Source organism: Herpailurus yagouaroundi, unplaced genomic scaffold (genome assembly GCF_014898765.1).
Source record: "Herpailurus yagouaroundi ecotype Mexico unplaced genomic scaffold, PumYag 215, whole genome shotgun sequence".
NCBI classification, from domain to species: domain Eukaryota; kingdom Metazoa; phylum Chordata; class Mammalia; order Carnivora; family Felidae; genus Herpailurus; species Herpailurus yagouaroundi.
Genome location: NW_024412446.1, coordinates 8,575,512 through 8,595,562, shown reverse-complemented (window position 1 = coordinate 8,595,562; position 20,051 = coordinate 8,575,512). Strand labels below are relative to the sequence as shown.

The 20,051-nt window shown below is 49.4% G+C and overlaps 1 protein-coding gene and 1 long non-coding RNA gene across 7 annotated transcripts in view; both read right to left on the bottom strand.

Annotated features, from left to right (window-relative positions):
- The window catches only part of ABR (ABR activator of RhoGEF and GTPase), a 185,136-nt gene that overhangs the window by 112,298 nt on the left and 52,787 nt on the right, over window positions 1-20,051 (bottom strand). The window lies entirely within an intron of this gene.
- On the bottom strand, window positions 17,223-19,897 carry LOC121017281 (uncharacterized). The gene is made up of 2 exons (XR_005784704.1): window positions 17,949-19,897; window positions 17,223-17,488 (listed from the first exon to the last, which is right to left on the bottom strand). It is a non-coding gene; the product is annotated as an uncharacterized LOC121017281 (long non-coding RNA).

Sequence of the window (20,051 nt, the reverse complement as noted above, 5' to 3'; positions counted from 1 at the left end):
TCCACAGGCAACACCCACATCTCTCATGCTTCCCGTTCAGAAATTAGAAAGAGCTCCAGTCAACCATGCCCCACACAGAACATGTGGTTTTCTCTGGGAGAAAACTGGAAGATGTACAGTGTGTTTCTTTACTAGACATCCTAAGAGGTCCTGATTCTAGCGGGATCTGGAATGCAAAAGAACACTGGACACGAAGCCCAAAGATTTAGGTTTAATTCTTTGGGCAAGTCACTTTAAATTCTATCGGTCCCTGAGTCTGCTCCTCTGCAAAATGGGGACAGTGTTACCTACTCCGTAGGGGTAAGGAGATGATAAAACGATGAACTAATATTTAGTGCAGTGCCCAGCACATAGCACGTGCTTGATGCAACTGGAATGCGCACTTTATTTTTAATGTTTATTTATTTTTGAGAGAGGGCAGGGCAGCGAGAAAGGGAGACAGAGTATCTGAAACAGGCTCTGCGCTGACAGCACAGAGCCCGATGCAGAGCTCGAACTCAGGAACTGTGAGATTGTGACCTGAGCTGAAGTTGGACGCTTAACCAACAGGGCCACCCAGATGCCCCTGGAATGTGGACTTTTTACCTCCTTTCCCATTATAAGCAAAATGTGGGAGAAGAGAACTGAACCGAGGTACCAGGCTGGCTTGGTCAAGCAGTTTATTATCGTTAGCAAGATGAGCTCTGTTAGGTGCTTTAGAAAAAAAACCATGATGCAGCCTGGGCAGGTTTTATTGGCCCAGAGCCGCCCTCTGTACAGGGTGACAGGTTACATTCTGGATCCCTTCCTTCCCCCAGAATCTGGTTTACTTGGTCAAATCACCCACTATTTCCAGAATGAGGAAGAAGGGCTAAGGGAGCCACTTGTGTCTTCCAGGCACACACGCCCGACCTGGTCAATGCCTACACGGCTTTTGGAGCAGCTACTCCATCATGCCTACCTAAGCAGATGACACATCTCTCCTTGGAAGGGGTAGAAACACAAGCCCACAGGCCCGTGTGCCTATCACATGGCCGCATCACAAGGCGAGAAAACCACACCCTGCAACTAACTCATCCTTCTCACTGGTTTGAAGCCTAGTGGTCACCATAGCAACAGGCTCCCGCTCCAGCCTGCCAGGCGGTGCTGACGCAATTCTCAGGCAGCGAGCAACTTGGACTCGGCTCACACAGCTCTGTTCCCACTTGGGGGCGGGTGAAAGGGGAGAACAAATGAAGAGGGAGGATGTGGGCACACACCCCACAGAAATCTCTGCTCTCCCTCCAGTTCTGTCCAAGGACTGGAAATAAGGGATGTGGGCCCTGGAGCAAGCGATACATTGCCCTCTAGTGCGTCTAACAAATACAGTGTCACCGCAGTGGCTGCCACTTCTAGAAGATTCACCTCCAGGGTCTTAGGAGATCTGGAGGAGGGGGAGACAGACTGCACCACAGGCCTCTCCACCACCACGCGGCCCCTTCCCTGCCTTTGGAGCCAGCACCCCACCAGCTAAGCACCTGTGCTTCCCTCAGCCCACAGGCAGCCCAGCAATGCAGAATTCAACAGGTGAAGCTTTACAGCTCTCTGCTCTGTCGTGTTCTCTGCCTGTGTTGCATGAAAGTAGCCGTAAGACTGGAACTCCCCTGCAAGCTAAAATGTCCCCATGATCCCCATCCTCCCAGCTCCCTATCCCACCCCACAAAAGTCTTATTCACTGGCTGGAGTCAACGTGAGACAACAGTCCCACGCAGAGGACATATTGGCCAAGAGCCACTCGACCTCTTAAAGCATCCAAGTCCCCCAACCTCATGGAACAAGAACTCAGAAAGGAGGGGGATCAGGGGCTCCTAGGTGGCTCCGTCAGTTAGACATCCGACTTGGGCTCAGGTCACGATCTCGCGGCTTGTGAGTTCGAGCCCCACATGGGGCTTTGTGCTGACAGCTCAGAGCCTGGGGCCTGCTTCAGATTCTGTGTCTCCCTCCCTCTCTGCTCCTCCCCTGCTCCTGCTCTGTCTCTCTCTCTCTCTCAAAAATAAATAAACATAAAAAAAAAGAAAGAAATGAGGGGGGATCAGGTCACACACTGCCACCCACCCACCCTATACCCCACACTCGAGAAACAGGGAAGGAAGCCATGTTAGGACCAGAACTTGGCAACGCTAATGGCCCTTTCCAGTCTCCCAGCGCCTACCCATGGATGCAGGGCTCTCCCTCCCAAGGCTGTTGTCCTGGTGAAGATGCCTCCAGTGCCAGGAATGCTTCCCTCCTGCAGGCCCCACTCCCTTCTCCATCCCAAGAGCCACTTCCCGCCCTGTGTCCCCTCCTACCTGGCCTGCATCAAGGGCATCCACCCAATCAGAAGCTGTGCTTTGGCACAAACAGGCCCTGCTCTGGGACCTTGCCCCCTGCACTGGGAGATGTGCTGGCGGGTGCAGGTAGAGGCAGGGAAAGCACGCCTCCACAGCACCCTCCCCGTGTGCCTTCAGGGGCCAGTCACACGGGGCCCTCCCAGTGGTCACCTGACAGATGCGGGAAGTGGTTAACCCCAGAGGCCACTTGGGAGCTGGTGTTCGGCTGTGGGATGTCCCGGTAACACATCCAGCAGGAGCCTCCGGGGCTGCTGACAACACATGGGCAGAGATGGTAAACGGTTAAAGCCAGAGGTGGCTTTCCACATAGATCGATCAATGGAGTAGATGTGAGACGCCAGAAATAAACACATCTCTGTATGGCCAACTGATTTTTAACAAGGGTGCCGGGACCTTCAATAATTTTTTTCAACAAATGGTGTTGAGATGGCTGGATATCCGCCTCCAAGAGAATGACGTTAGACCCTTATTTCATACTTTATTTCACATACAAAAATGAACTCAAAATGGATCGAAGACCTACACATAAGAGCCAAAACTATGAAACTCTTAAAGGAAAACATAGGAGGAAAGCTCATGACCTTGGATTTGAAGAAGGACACCAAAAGCAACAAAAGAAAACACAGATAAACTGAATGTCATCAAAATCAAAAGCTTTTGTGCTTCAAAGGACACTATCAAGACAGTGAAAAGATAACCACAGAGTGGGGGGAAAATATTTGCAAATCATGTATCTGACAAGGGTCTTGTGGCTAGAATATGTAAAGAAACCTTACAACTCAACAATAAGAAGACACATAACCTGGGGCACCAGGGTGGCTCAGTTGGTTGAGCGTCCGACTCTCAATTTCGGCTCAGGTCATGATCTCAGGGTCATGGGATCGAGCCCTGTGACTGGCTCCGCACTGAGAGTGGAGCTTGCTTAAGATTCTCTCTCTCTCTCTCTCTCTCTCTCTCTCTCTCTCTCTCTCTCCCTCCGCTCTTCTACCCCACTCATGCACGTGCTCTCTCTGTCTCAAATACGAAAGTTACAAGTCTATTTTAAAAAAAAAGAAGAGGGGCGCCTGGGTGGCGCAGTCGGTTAAGCGTCCGACTTCAGCCAGGTCACGATCTCGCGGTCCGGGAGTTCGAGCCCCGCGTCAGGCTCTGGGCTGATGGCTCAGAGCCTGGAGCCTGTTTCCGATTCTGTGTCTCCCTCTCTCTCTGCCCCTCGCCCGTTCATGCTCTGTCTCTCTCTGTCCCAAAAATAAATAAACGTTGGAAAAAAAATTAAAAAATAAATAAAAAAAAAGAAGAAGACATGTGACCCAAGTAAAAAACAGGCAAAGGATCGAATAGACATTTCTCCAAGGAGGGTAAAGGCGGCTTCCCTCCATTCCACTGACAGATAATATCCGGTGTGTACCTACTATGTGCCAGGTGCTGGGCAGGCAATGGGGACACAACTCGGAAACAAAGCAGACTCAGCCTCTGCCTTCATGAAGTTTACAGCCAGTGGACAGAGAGTACACATCGACTATGTGTCTGGTGTATGTACTAACTCCCTTAATTCTCACAATGAGGTAGATACTCTCACAGCTCCTGTTTTACAGATCAGGAAACTGAGGCACAGAGAGGTTAGGTAACTAGCTCAAGATCACACAGCTCATAAGTGGCAGGGCAGAGGTTTACACCTACAACAGTCTTCTCTCCAGAGTCCGTGTCCTGAACAATTGCATGATACTGAGCATTATCAGAAGTGATTCATTCTAGTGGGAGTCAGAGAGAGCCGTTTGAGGGACAGGATGGTGAACTGGCTTTGAATCTCTTCTTGAGGCCAGCAAATGGGGAAGGCAGAGACATGGAAGCAAGAATCAATTCTGAGGGAGTCAGAGGTACTTGAGCAGACAGGATAAAAGCACGGTGAGGGGTGGGGGGAGTGCTGTGGCCAAAGAAGCCAGCAAGCCTTGCCACAGAGGTCGAGGTCGGGAAGGGGGCTCCTCCCTCCCAAAGGCCAATGGGGAGCACAAAAAGGTTTTAAGCAGGAGGGAAACCTGATCCTACTTGAATTTTAAAATGGTTGGAGGTGGCCGGGAGGGGCTGTCAGGGGAGGACAAGGGTCTGGCTAACCAGCTGTGGAGGGCTGGGGAAAGATGATTCAAGTGCACGCGGTGGCCAACAGTGGGCCGGGGGCAGCCCATACCATCCTTCTCCTCATTGCTCCCGTGTCTATCATGAGACTGGGGTGGGCAGGGTGGGCATCTGCTGGCCACCAAGGGGCAGAAGGAAAGGTGCTCACCGCAGGGTGCGCCATGCCTCGTGTCTGCACAGCCGGCCCCCATGTTTGACTCCAGCACGCTCCTCCTCCTCGTTAAGGACAATAAGAGCCGGGCGTGGGAGGGGGACCACATTAAGACCCACCCCCACCAGCCTACACCACTCAGTATTCTAAGGTGCATTTACGTCCCTAGAGAGAGCCCAGGACTCCAGCTGCAGGGCTCATGAGTGGAGCATTCCAAGAAATGAGCTTTTGCAGAGACGGACCTGGGGCCAGGTGGTTTCCCTTCACACAAGCAACAGTGTCCTGTGAGAAAATAAATCTCTTTTCTTTTTTTTTCTTTTTCTTTTCATCTTATTTTATTTCTTCATCATGACAGGTGCACTCCTTAATCCCTATCACCTGTTTCCCCCATCCCCCTACCCACCTTCCCTCTGGTAACCATCAGTTTATTCTCTATAGTTAAGAGTCTTTTTCTTGGATTGTCCCTCTTTTTTTTTTTTTTTTTTGCCTTTGCTCCTTGAATTCCACATATGAGTGAGGTCATATGGTATTTGTCTTTCTTTAACAGACTTATTTCATTTAGCCTTATACTCTGTAGCTTCATCCATGTTGTTGCAAATAGCAAGATTTCATTCCTCTTTATGGCTGAGTAATATTCCATTGTATATACATACATCTTCTTTATCCACTCATCTATCAAGGGACATTGGGCCATTTCCATGTATTTGCTGTTGTAAATAATGCTGCAGTAAACCACAGGGGCACATCTATCCCTTTGAATTAGTGTGTTTGTGTTTTTGGGGTAAATACCCAGTAGTGTGATTCCTAAAAATAAATCTCTTTTCATGCCGTTGTTGTTATTTAAGAGCCATCTCCTGAATTTGGGGCTGGGTAAGCAGTAGAGGGCGAAGCCAGATGCTGTACTAAAAGCCTCGTGTGCATTATCTTATTCAATTCTCTTAACAACTATGTGGCAAGTTCTTTTATTGCCTCCGTTTTGTAGATGAGTAAGCAGAGGCCCAGGAAGGTCAAATAACTTGCTCATGGCTACACGGCTAGTTAATGGTGAAGCTGGGCTCTGAATACAGGCAGCCAGGGTCCAGAACCAGCTCTTCCATCCACCTCCAACTTCCTTTTAACTGGGTGTTTTGACCTCTTCCCAATGTAGCCATTGTGTTCAGAGATATTAGCAAAGAATTAGACAGGTTTCAGGCCCTGACACACAGTTGGGTTCAGGAATAATAGTAACAGCCTAGACTTACACAAAAAAATTAATTCATTTCATCCTCACACCACCCCATGAGGTAGGTACTACCAATATCCCCATTTTACAGATGAGGGAATTGAGGCACAGAGAGGTTACATGTCTTGCCCAAGGTCACACAGCTGCTTAGTGGTCAAGCTTGGAACCCGGGCAGTCTGGTTCCAGACACTATCCTCTCTCTTGCTACCTGACTGAATCAGTAATGCTACAGTGCACACACTTCTAACATGTCCAGAGATCTGGTCTCTCAGGCCACAGTTCATGAGATGGGCCACTAGGGCAAGGCCACAGGTAGAAAATGTCCAGTAGGAGTGGGGAGATGTCTACAGTCACGACAGATGGAAGGGTGGGAACCAGCAGGCACAGTGGTCTTCGGGTGTGTGAGCAGACAGTCCTGGTGAGACAGCAACAGGGCATCCCTGTGCCTACCTGCTGGGCACAGAACCACAGGGCCATTGAGCCAGACACATGAGGGGGCACACTCAGCCGCTGCAAATTGACCTATTAGTGCATCATGAATCTGTTTGGCAGGTCACCTCTTGGAATCGATGAAAAAGGAGCATCTCACGGACTAAGAGTAGGTATTGTTTTGTGAAGCCCATATATATAGTTTGTGTGTGTGCTGTGTTGCAGTGTAAAATGATTTTCCTACCATGGATTTTGTCCAAAGGTATAGAAATAGTATACTTTAGACCTATACTTTGGTAGTAGTACAGTATGACTACTAAATAAGTTGTGGTTTATTCCTAGGATGGAATTCTATGCAGCTTTGACAATGAATAATCTAAAGCCACAGGCAAGAACGAAGATGAATCTCAAAAACATAATTTTAAACAGAAAAAGGCAAGTCACAGAAAAATACTCATACTATGATTCCCTTTCTATGGATTGTTGGCAAACCGGCACAGTTACATTGTTTAGGAATACACGCCTATGCAGTAACACTCTGAAGAAAAGCAGGGGATGCTTACCGCAAAATTCAGGACGGTGGTTACCTCCGCTTGCAGTGGGGGAGGGGGGCCGTGAGGGTGAGTGCGACGTGATGAATTGTGTCCTCTAAAAAAGATACGTTAGAGTCTTAACCCCCAGTACCTCAGAATGTGACTCATTTGGAAACACGGTCTTTACAGAGCTAATCGAGTTAAAATGAGGTCATTAGGGTGGGCCCTAATCCAACATGACTATTTTCTTTATACAAAGGGGAAATTTGGATGCAGAGACACTGGGAGAACACCATGTAAAAATGGAAGGCAGAGGTCAATCCGGGTGATACATCTACAAGCCAAGGATTGCCAGCAAACCAGCAGAAGCTAGGAGAGAGGCACAGAACAGATTCTGCCTCACAGCCTCAGAAGGGATCAACCCTGCTGGCACCTTGATCTTGGACTTCTGGTCTTCAGAAGCGTGAGCCAACACATCTCTGTTGTTTAAGCAGCCCAGTCTGTGGCACTTTATATTAGCAAACTAACACAGTGAGGCACACAGCAGCTTCTCCTGCCTGGCAAATGTCTCTTTAAACTTAATGGAGGACAGGAGCCCCTGGGTGGCTCAGTCCGTTAAGCGTCTGACTTCGGCTCAGGTCATGATCTTGTGGTTTTTGAGTTCGAGCCCCATGTTGAGCTCTGTGCTGACAGCCTGGAGCCTGCTTCAGATTCTGTGTCTCTCCCTCTCTCTACCCCTGCCCCACTCACTCATGCTGTCTCTCAAAAATAAATAAACGTTAAAAAAAAAAAAAAAAAGCTTAATGGAGGACAAATGGGTATTTGTTTTGTAAGTCTTTTTTTTTTTTTAAGCTTATTTATTTGTCTTGAGAGAGGGCACATGCATGTGGGGGAGGGGCACACATGCAACCGGGGGAAGGGCAGAGAGAAGGAGAGAGAGAATCCCAAGCAGGCTCCACACTGCCAGCATGGAGCCTGATATGTGGGGTTTGAACCCACAAATCGTGAGATCATGACTTGAGCCGAAACCAAGAGTGGGACACTTAACCGACTGAGCCACCCAGGCGCCCCATACGTCTTTATTAAACCAAGCCTAGATATTTTATATACCCTTTAGTATATATGCTATATTTTCATATAGAAAATAGAAAGAAAAACCATATAGGGATAATCCAACCATTACATTTTACAGTTAAGGGCACCAAGGACCTGCCTAAGATCACACAGCCAGGGAGCAGCCAAGCTCGGAGAAGAACCCAGGTCTCCTGCCTCCCAGTTCAGTGAAGGCCATTGTCATAGCCACAGCCCAGAGTTACCCAGGGAAGGCTGAATTCTGTTCAGAGCACAAGGAACCCAGAACTGCTCTGGGACTGAGCAGGGACGCTTCGCTCTTTTGTGCCACAGACCCATGGCAATCTGGTGAAGTGAATGGACCTTTTTCTGAAGAATGTTTTGAAATGCATAAAGTACGTAGGACCACAAGGGAAATCAGTTACTCTGAAACGCTATGCCAGCTATGGGGATCCTAGTGAATCCAAGAGAATTAACTGATTAGTGCCTGTGCACAGTAGGACTCAATATAGGTCAGCGATGGTTACTGTTAATATTAGGAGCTGCTTCCATGACCTTGGACCTGGGTCAGTGATGCTGAGGAGAGAGATCAGGGACCCACACCTTGGAGCCTGCAGACATTGTCGGGTCCGGATTCAGCTGAAGGATGCAAGGATGCTACTCCCTGAACTTGAGGCCCCTGTGAGTGATGGCATCACCAGGGAGGGGTGCTATCTGCAAAGAATAGGTCTCTCAGGACAGAGAGGAGAGGTTCCCATAGCAGGCCTTGCCTGGAGACAGGGAGGCGGGCCCTACAGGAAAGCACAAACACTGCCAGGAACAGAACCCTGAGGGCCTGTGACCACAGTGCCTGTGGTCTCCTGTATTGCTAAAGGGCAGAAGGTGACATTTAATGGGTGCATCTATGGGCCTGGCATCTCTGCACGTTATGTAACTGAATTTAAAAATATATTTTTTTTTTGAGAGAGAGAGAGAAGAGAGCACTCGTGCATGCACATGTGCAGGTGTGCAAGCAGGAGAGAGGCAGAGAGAGAGGGAAAGAGACTCTTACACAGAATTCTTCCAATCTTGAGATCAGGACCTGAGCTAAAATCAAGAGTCAGACGCTTAACCAACTGAGCCACCCAGGTGCCCCTGTGTAACTGTATTTAATCAAGCGTCAGCTTTGCAACTACACCATTCCTATGAATCATACCCTGATTTCACAGATGAGGAAACCCAGGGTTACCAGATGTAATGACTTCATAGAATCAACATTCACATCTAAGGCTCTCTGGTTCTAAGGAGAACCTGTAATGCAGACTAACAATCAATCATTCATTCATTTGTTCATTCATTCATTTGTTCAGTCAACGAATCTTCGGTTATATGGAAGTCTCCCGAGGTGGGGCACTTATCCAGGGGAGACCCTGTCACTTGATGGAGTTGTTGTCCTTGACCCTTTCAGCCTCTATGCAGTGCTGCTGACGAGTGCTCTGAGAGAAGTGGGCAGGCAGCAGCCAGGCCTCACTGCCTTCTAGAGAACCATGCAGTCCTCCAGCCTACCTACACCACCTCTGGGAGCCTCAGCACCCATCTTGGGCCTTTCAGAAAGCCCTACCCATCTGGAAGTTAAGTCTTTCCAATTGGGTCAAGGTCGCCTCCTAGATCCTCTAACCGACACCTCCCCCAACACAAGGCTGGCTAATAGTAATGACAGTATCCATGCCCCTGTGAATCTCAAACCGGCCCAATGAGGTACATTTCACTAAAGAGAGGCTCACTGACGACTTGCCCGATGTCACATGAACATTAAGCAGGGCTCTGGGATTCAGATGAAGGCTTCTGCAATTTTGCAATTTCTGTTTCCTTTACCCACATGTCCTTTGGAGATTAGAGGATCCCAAGCAGAAATGAGAAAGTGGAAGCCTCATTCCGTGGGGGGTACCCAGTGAGTGTTTATCAATAATAACAATTATCCCTTACTCTGGCATAAAAGAGTATGAGGCACACATGCTGTCCCCATTCACGGTCTCAGCTGATTTTTCCAGCAACCACACAACATACACGGGGCGGGTTTCATAACCCTCGCTTTGCAGATGGGGAAAACTTCAGAGAGTTTCTGGTGTGTGCCCCTCCAGGCCCATTTTTTCCTGCTTCTCTACCCTGTTTTCTGCCCCAGAGAAATCAGAGGAAGGGAGGATCTGAGGCTGGGGTACTACTCCCCCCAGCCCCTCCCTGTGGGCCACCAGGCTGTGTGATTTGATTGGAGGTTGCAGCTCCTGCCAAGTCTCACACTTGGCCTCTGTGCCTCCGGTGTGGGAACCAGACCCTCCCCTCATTCTGCCCACATTTTGGTCATGGTCCCATTTAAGCTCTCCCCAAACTTCCCAGCTGAATGTGCCACCTGTTTCCTGCTGGACCCTGATGGATGTGGCAATAAGTAACCGGCTGGGGACTCTGGTCTCCAGATGGATAAATCACGGCCTCTTGGAACCTGCCAATAAGTACTTACTGAACAGTCCCTTGAGGACCTGGGGGGGAGGGGACATGGAGAAAAGGAAGATGGCAGAGAACTGAAGAAGCTAGTAACAGAGACAACAGACAAAGTTCTTGGTCTCAGATTTCTCTTTGAATTAACTGGAGTTAACCTTTGGAAAATGAGGAAAGACCACAACATGGAGAAACTGGGTCTAGGGGAGGCATACGGTAGAAAAAGAGGTGGGGGAGACTTGGATCTAGGCTTCTAGCCAAACAGAGCCACTAATGCTACCTATATACGCATTCTGGACACTGGTCACAGCCACAAGCTGGGATAGGGCCGAGGCAGCTCCCTGTAGCAGTGGGCACCTCCACACTGTGGCCCCTGGGATGGGCTGGGGTGTGGACAGGTGGGCATGTGATGACCTTGAGAGAGTATCTGTGGGCACCTGATCCTCGCCGTGTCTGAAAGAGCCAGCTGGAGAAGGGGAGATGCCACCTGTTGGTTTCCAGACCCTCTTTCACATTTATCCCCCTTGGCACAAGCGTCCAGGGTTGGTGCTGGGACATGGGGCTGTCAGGGGTTTCTGTCATGCCCTGGCCTCCAGCCTCACTCCTGCCAGGAGCACACAGTTGGGCTACATGCCCAGACCCTGGGTGACAAACAAGAGCAAAGAGGAAGGCTCTTCTCAGGGGGTGGGACAGTGGCACTTGAATTTTCTCCCTTCTATCTTTAGGCATTTTTCTAGTCTTCATTAACTACATGCATTCCTTTTACAAAGGGAAAAAAATTCTATGCTGGAGAATCATGAAGATTCTCAAGGAGAAGGAAGACATCCCATTATGACATAATTATTTGTGAACTGATAAATCTGGAAAGGACCTGGAATTAGGATTTACAGGCACGGGCCTCAGACAGGCCTGGAACCCGGGCCTCTTGGGGACATTCACTTTATACAACCTCTCAGCAAATACACAGAGATGTGTCAGGGTCTCTTTTCTTGGTGACAGGCTGGCATGTGGCCAGTGTCTCCACAACATTCAGGGGGTGGTGAGCAGGTGGGTAGAGACCCTGGTGTGAGGTCCTCATGCCTGGCCAAACCCTCTTTCCATCCAGGGATCTCAGGGGAAACAAGAAAGTCACTCTTCCCTCTGGGAGCAGGCTGTGTTATCACCTGCTTTGTGAAACCATCCCTGTAGGTTTCCATGCTCTTGACCTGAAAGTAACTTCACATTTTTAGTGTGGCAGTTGGTAGGCAAGATGCGGCCTTGTGTCCTATTAAAGAGCAAGACCACAGGAGTCAAATTGCTTGAGTTCATTTCCCAGCTCATCACTTACGAGTCTTTGAGCAAATCGCTTGCCTAATTTATGCATCTGTGGTCTCATTTGTAAAGTGGAGATAAGAGTCTTCTTCACAAGATTATTGTCAAGAATCAGGGAACTTACATGCATAAAATGCTTAGAACAATGTAGGGACATATAGCAAGTGCTAGGTAAGTGAGAGCTATTATCACTGGCATTTCCCCCTTAATCACATCACTATTTTTTGTGTCAGTCTATAAAAACCATCTCACAGTATTTCTGTGTTAAACCCACAGAAACTTCTCATCAGCTTCACCTCTAGGGGTCAGGGAGTGGCACAGAGGAGAGAAGAAAGTAATGAAATGTTCTCTCAAAAGGGGTGCCTGGGTGGAATGAGCAAGGAACATCTAGATGGGTCCCTTGCTAAGTGTTACATACATGCCATTCAACCTGGTGGCAGAGACACCAATAAAATACAAGATACCCAGTGAAATCTGAACTTCAGATAAGTAACAAATACATTTTAGTATATCTCAAATATTGCGTGGGATATAATATACTTAAAAAATTTTTTTATTGTTTATCTGAAATTCAAATTTAACTGGACATCCTACATTTTTATTTGCTGAAAAATTTGGCAACCCTGTCAGTGGGGGTGGTAATGTTGTTCCCATTTTTTTTTTTAATTTTTTTTTTCAACGTTTACTTATTTTTGGGACAGAGAGAGACAGAGCATGAACAGGGGAGGGGCAGAGAGAGAGGGAGACACAGAATCGGAAACAGGCTCCAGGCTCTGAGCCATCAGCCCAGAGCCTGACGCGGGGCTCGAACCCCCGGACAGCGAGACTGTGACCTGGCTGAAGTCGGACGCTTAACCGACTGCGCCACCCAGGCGCCCCTGTTCCCATTTTATAGGTGAGGAAGACAAGGCAACACATCTCTTCCCTCCAGCTGCTCCTCTCAAAAGAGGGAACAGACGTAGAGCCAGAGAAACTGAGACCTCAATTACCTGCCTACAATCAGTGTGCTCCTCAGCCTGGAAAGGGGGTGTGCATGCAGGAAGAACCATTTTTCCCAGAGAAGGGGGAGCAAAAGCAAGAGCAAACCAATGCAAACAGGGAGCCTCCCTGGGAGGGGAAGGGTGGGTGACCAGGGGGTAGGAGGTTCCAAGAAGGGCTGCGGTCAGCCGGGGCCACACCCACAGCCTTTCCAGAAGCAGCCCCTGCCTGGGGCTGGAACCTGAAGGCAAAAAGCCCAGGAGAAAACTCAGGAAGCACCGAAGGAAACCCCTCCGGAAGTCCTGAAATATTTCCACAGCCCAGAGAAAAACTTTAAAGTGAAAGCAGCCCTAAAAATACTTACAGGGGGCACCTGGGTGGCTCAGTTGGTTCAAGCATCCAACTCTTGATTTAGGCTCAGGTCATGATCTCACGGTTAGTGGGTTGGAGGCCCAAATTGGGCTTAGTGCTGACCGTGTGTGGAGCCTGCCTGGGATTCTCTCTCTCTCCCTCTCTCTCTGCCCCTCCCCTGCTCAAACTCTCTCTCTCTCAAAAAAAAAAAAAAAAAAAAGACTACTGACAGGAGGGTCAGGCTGGCCTCTCAGAATCCAGGGCATGACCACAGTGCCCCGGCAGCCCCGGCCCAGGTCACAAGGCCAGCTCCCCAGAGCTTGCACAGATGGCCTAGGGCCTCCCCATGCTCCAAAGAGTGCCCTCTCACCTTCCCAGGGAGGGGCCCCATGCCCCTGGGACTCCAAGGTGGGGTTTCACTTCAGTACTTCTCAGCTCTATTTTTACACAAAGGTGGCAAGAAATAATGAGTGTTCAATTAAGGATAATTAAGTCACCTTGATTCCATGCCTCTGCAAGGCTAGGGACCACAGATGACCTTTGCTGGGAGCTGGGATAGGGGAGGATTCTAGAAACCTTTGGGGACTTCTCTCCAGAGCTAGGATCTTAGGTCTAGAGCCCCCACTCCCCAGTCTATGACTTCCCAAGGAGTGACATTCAACCTCATCCTCACCTGGTTGAGAAAGGCCAACGAGTGTTCCTCTGGGCAAAGGAACAGCATGTGCAAAAAATACCAAATGATGACTGGGCATGGGGTGCCTGAGGAACTATGAAAACTTCAGGTTGGCTGGAGGGTCGTGAGTGTGGTAGGGAACACCAGGAGGTGAGGCTGGAGACAGTGTCTGAAAAGGCTCCCAGGCCATGCAAAGTGGTTTAGATTTTACCCTGCAGAAAGGAGAGAGGTGGGAAGGTGCTAGACTGGCAAGTGACCGAATCAGATCCTCCAAAAGGGCTTGGAGGAGTCCAGGTCCTTCCTACGCCAAATGGGCATCACCTGGGGGCCTGACTTGACATGCCAAATGGGGGCCCTAGCAGAGGCTTGGCTGGGTCAGAATCTGCATTTTCACAAGATTCCCCAGCTGATTAACATGCCCTGATCTGAGTGAGGCCTGAGTTACAGCTGGGGTCCAGAGAGGGTCACGGGATTGGTCTCTCCAATATGCTTTTCTGTCTTTTTTTTTTTTTTAATATTTATTTTATTTATTTTGAGAGAGAGAGAGAGCACGTGCAAGTGGGGGAGGGGCAGAGAGAGAGGGAGGAGGAGGATCCCAAGCAGGCTCTGCACTCAGTGCAGAGTCCGACATGGGGCTCGATCTCAAGAACAGTGAGATCATAACCTGAACTGAAATCAAGAGTCAGAGGCTTAACCGACTGAGCCACCCAGGCACCCTTCTCCAACATCCTTTTCTGACTGTCCTTCTGCCCTCCTCAGGCCCAGCTCTGCTGCCTCCTTGCATTTTCCTTGCTCCACGATTCTCTTGTATGATGGACCTGGGTCCCCCAGAACCCTCTATCTCTTCATACCCTCTCCACCAATCATGGAGCATTTCCAAGCCCCCACATCTTCAGGACACGGCTGGGTGTGTGGGAAAGGGAGAAGCGTGTGGTGGTTCAGAGCCAGTCCTCAAACTGGACAGAGCAGGCAGAGGAGTGTCTCAAACATACAGTTCTCATTCTGAGAGCCCTGACTTTTGGGCACCCTCACTGACGAGCACAGGCTGGGGCATCCACACAGATCTGGGTTTAGAGCCCAGCTCGGCCCTTTATAGGAAAGCTGTTGGACGTGTCTAGAATCTTGAAAAGAAAGTTTCCTCATCTATAAAACTGGATAAAAATAGTTGGGACCTCCACGGGAGGTGGAAGATTAAATGGAACATTGCAAAGTACTTAAGGACAGTGTCAGGCACCCTATAAATGGCAGCCTTTGTTATTCTTCTTCATGCCTCTAAGGAGTTTAGAGTCTGGCAGAGAAGAAAAGACAACAGACGCAAAACACTATATAGGTAAACACTACAAAACAACAGGTAAGAAAGTGCTCCACGATGTGGCCCGGAGCAAGCAGGGTTCTGAGCTGGGGACCTCACTGGGGTGAGCACTATAATCAGGCTTGGGGTGGGGGGCTTCCTGGAGGTGGTGGGAGGCTGAGCAAGGCTTGAGGTTGGATGGGAGTTCACCAGAACACGGAGCATGGCTGTGGGGTACTGAGAAATCTGAATGGATAGTGCGAGGATCCCCCTGCATGGGGGACCTTTTTTTTTTTTTTAAATGTTTATTTATTTTTGAGAAAGAGAGCATGGGTAGGGGAGGGGCAGAGAGAGAGAGAGAGCGAGAGAGAGCGAGACACAGAATCCAAAGCAGTCTCCCTGCTGTCAGTGCAAAACCCGACGTGGGGCTTGAACCCATGAACTCTGAGATCGTGACTTGAGCCAAAGTCAGACCTCGACCAACTGAGCCACCCAGCTGCCCCTGCATGGGGGATCCTGAAGGCAGTTTGGATCTAATGTGGAGAGAAAATGCCCCAGGGCAAAGGAGAGGAGATGGAAGTAGGTTTATCATAGCTAGAGCCACATGGAAAGCCGGTGGCGCCTCAGGAGACATCAGAGAAGGGACTTGGGGTGCTTAGGCATCCCCTGCAAGGACCTGGCTACAACGGCATGGATCAGCCAAGACAGCGTCCCCAGGCCAGAAGGAGCATTTCAGACGTCAAATTTGTGTCTTGCCCTTCCCCTCCAGGGAGCAGGAGACAGAACCAGCGCCTGCTTTCAGTCTCTGAAGGTTGTACACACTAAGATGGAACACAGTGCCCACTGACACATCTGGGTGGGCACCATCCAGGCGCAAAGGGGGAACGTCAGTCAGGAGCTGCCATGGGGTCTGCAGAATGTTTGTCCACCTAAATCAAGGGGAAACGGTGCTTCCACACGGCTGAGTGGCACACCAGCTGGTCTCTCATTAACCCTCTCGATGATGCACTAGAAAATTAACAACCAAGGCATTCTGCTCCATTAACACTGAAGTCGGCCCTTCAGGGGGCAAGGGGGGTGGGGAGGACACAGATTCTGTCTAGACAGTGGCACTCAGAAAAGACCAGATGCCTGACCTCCTGCCACACAGGGAGGGGGTGAACACAGGAGACCCCCATGACAAAAATCCCCAGCAGAAGCCAACCACAATGGCCGCACTCTCCTCTCATCCTTGGCGTGAGGGTAACAACCTTTCATAGGTTTACTGGGTGGATTAAATGAGATCATGAACGTACGAACACTAGCTCAAGTCTGGTTGGTGCCCATTAGACTGTCCAATCAATTGCTTCATTCTTTTTGTTTTTATCGAGAAGGGGGCTCAAAAGAGAGACATGTCATGGGTTGCCTTTCATCTGGCTAGAGTCCAGTTTCAGAAGGGTCTGACTTGGTTCACAGTCTGCAGTCAGTCTCCCAGGGATGGGAATCAAGGAGCCCGGAGCTCTGCTACCCAAACTGTGGTCCTTAGACCTTCAGCAGCATTGGCATCCCCTGGGAGCTTGCTAGAATGCAGAACCTCGGGCCTCAGATCTACTGAATGAAAACCTGCGTCTTAACAAGATCCCCAGGCGATTCAAATGCACAACAGAATTTGAGACTCTGCGACTCTGCTCTAGTATATTTGTTCCTAGGAGAAAATCATCTTTCTCTTCTCCTCTCCCACCACGGGAACGATGGAGCCCAGGGCTCTGGGTAGATAGAAGTAGAGAATGCCACCGCAGAGGGGCTCTTTGATTAGCACCTGCTTGCTAGCTGCCCTGCATTAAAGCACACTCAAGCACATGTTGAGAAAGTTATTCCCTTCTTGATTCCTTTCAATCTCCCTGTTACTGAAGAACAAAGACTCTGTTTGATACTGGCATGTCTTTAACATCCCTCTATCTTCTGTTCCTTTTTCTTTTTTTTTTTTTTCAACGTTTATTTATTTTTTTTGGGACAGAGAGAGACAGAGCATGAACGGGGGAGGGGCAGAGAGAGAAGGAGACACAGAATCGGAAACAGGCTCCAGGCTCTGAGCCATCAGCCCAGAGCCCGACGCGGGGCTCGAACTCACGGACCGCGAGATCGTGACCTGGCTGAAGTCGGACGCTTAACCGACTGCGCCACCCAGGCGCCCCTGTTCCTTTTTCTTTAAACAACCGCTGGGGAGGCTCAGACCTAGATCCTTCCAAGGGCAACAGTGTATAATTAGGATTAGTAACATTGTTTAGTTTTTAGCGTGTTTATTGGTAAGGTAACTTTTGGTTTATTGCAAGCGGTACAGAATTTTCACTAGTTCTGTTTCTAAGTTATATTTCAAACAATAAATCAAATTGAAGAAGAACGCTAAGTCCATAAGAACAGAACTGTGTAAATCTGGCGAAAATCACAACAGCGGTATATACATGACTGCGGTCTGGTAAATTATTATTCCTTACGGTTCATAAAAGCCCTCTGAGATTATCGTGTCCACTGTTTTCATACTGCAGGTCCTGAAATCAATGTAGTAGGTCATGATCAGCACTTTCTTGGTTTGCTTTGAATGGAATAAAAGGGCATGAAAATCTAAGTGCATTGCAAATGTTGCAGAAAGGGTAAGTACTGCCCTGTGAAATTTTGTATTGCTCTGCACACATGCTTATAACGTAAAGGTACTGCGTTCAGGTTGCAAGTTAGGAAGTCATTCACCTAGTCCAGTCTTCCCTTTGATGGGTGACCCCACTGCTAACTGCATCCCAATGGTGAGGAGTCGACTCCTTTGGCCAGGTCACCCATGAGCACACTGCCCTTCATGCTACACCCTGGAGGTCCCCACCTTAGCTCTCTGGCTCCTGTCTCATGACACAGAGATGACAACAGTAGCTACCGCAGTAGGTTATTAAACGGGCACTCCCCAGCTCTGCTCAGGTGAGGAAGGAGTTGAGCAGCTTGCAGTAAGGCCACTGTTCTGACCTGCACAGAAGGACCTGTGGAGAAGCACTAGGGTGAAGTCGCGTCCTCTTTGGAAGGACAGGATCGCCATCACCAGGCCCTCTCAATTCTTGGGCAGCCCATTTCATCAGTCTTCCCCGAGTGGTGTCTCTTCCCTTGAAAGACAGTGGAGGCTGGGGGGTGGGGGGTGCGGGGAAGGGCAGGAAGCACAGGAAGACCAGGAGAAAGCTCGGGGGGTTATGGGGGTACGCCACAAGGTTGCACCTAGAAGGTGGATCTTGTCCAGGCTGAGCCTCTGGCCTGGCTGCGTCCTGGAACCACAGGGAGGCAGAAGCAATGGAAACTTCTTACTAGAAACTCCTCTACAAACAGGAGCAAGGGAGGGGAAGGTTCATGGGTCCCCACACCCAACCAAAGAAGGATTCCTAAAAATGCCTACAGGCTTCATGCAGGAAGTAAGCTGCCCATGAAGTTGTGGGCAGGGAGGGGAAAGGAAGAGAATGGGGTCAGGGAGCTCCCCCCTTCTCCTCCCCACTGGCGCCTTCTGGCTTTGGTTCTCAGCTCAGGGCAGGGCGTTCCTCCGTTTTATCCCATCCAGAACACTCACCATACACAAACCCTCTTTGCAACCATGTGCTAGGGTGTAAGCCACCAGGCACAGGCTGCCGCTCAGCAGGGGACCCTGGGCTCTGGGGCCGTGGGGGTGTGGGGAGAGGGGCTGAAGGGTCTGCACCAAACCAGCCCATCATTAGCATGCTGCGCGTGGGTGAGTTCAAACACAGAGGCTGGATCTGCAGCCCAACTGGCCCTGGGCCTCGGCAAAGGACCTTGGTGTGCAGTGGCCTGATTTAGGGCTGAGGGCCCTTTATTCTCCTTTGGAAACTGTGGAGGTGAATTTTAAAAGGCCTGAGAGTGAGGCCAATGTGGCTCTGCCGAGTCCTCTCCTCCAGCTCTCATCTCCTTGCCTCTGGCCCTGCTCTGCTCTAGAAACTGGGGAACTAGCTGTACTCCATTTCTATCCCCAAAATCTATTTTCTCTCTTTCCCTTCAAACTTTATTTTGTTTATTTAATTATTTAATTTGGGTAGCCATCAGTGTTTCTTGGCAATAATCCCAGGGATAAGGTAATGGTGGGATACGGGCTCCAAGTGCCCATGGGGAGATCTCCTTGGGATCATTCCTTAGGAAGAGGTAGTCCAGTGGATGGGCACATACAGGCCCCCTGAAGGCTGAGAGCTTTCTGAGCCCCATGGGGGAGCCAAGCCTGTCTTTACAGTTGTCATTTTAGCTAGAGAGGTGAGCAGACCAATCAACATCCACAAACTACCTGGCCAAGGGGGGGGGGGGGGGCCCCCCTCACTGGCAATGCTGTGAAAGGCAGGGAGTGTGGGAGAAAGCACAGTTTAGAGTCCAGCCAACCTTGTGCTCAAAGCCTGGCTTGTCTTCTAGCTCTAGAAGCTAGAAGCTCTCATTCTCTTGAATGAATTACTTAACTTCCCTAAGCTCATTTCTTCTCTATAAAATACAGATAACAATTCCTGCCTCATAAAGTAGGGCCTGTTGAGGACTGGTGATAACAGGGTTAATGCCTAGGACAGTGTCGACACATAGTAGGTACTCAACACATTGGCTATCATCATCATTGCTGCCAGAAGGCTACACATAGAATCAGAGCAATCTGAAATCCGATCCACTTCAAACTGGAGCCCTTTGGCAATAACCTCACAGGGCCTCTGTTCCCTTGTCTATAAAACAGGAGGGATAATGACTCCTTTGTTTACTTTACTTTGTTGGGATATTAGGGATAATTCAAGGAAAGTATGTAGCACAGCATCTGGTACGTAGTAGGGCTGGTTATATGTCACATCCGTTCTTCTTAGACCAAATGGAAAAACTAATCTTGACAAACCAAGCAGGACTGACGAGCTTCTTTTCATGGGCCCAGGGGTCATGAGTGACCCAAGGGTGAGATTTCTTTTTTTTTTTTTAATTTTTTTTTTCAATGTTTATTTATTTTTGGGACAGAGAGAGACAGAGCATGAACGGGGGAGGGGCAGAGAGAGAGGGAGACACAGAATCGGAAACAGGCTCAGGCTCTGGGCTGATGGCTCAGAGCCTGGAGCC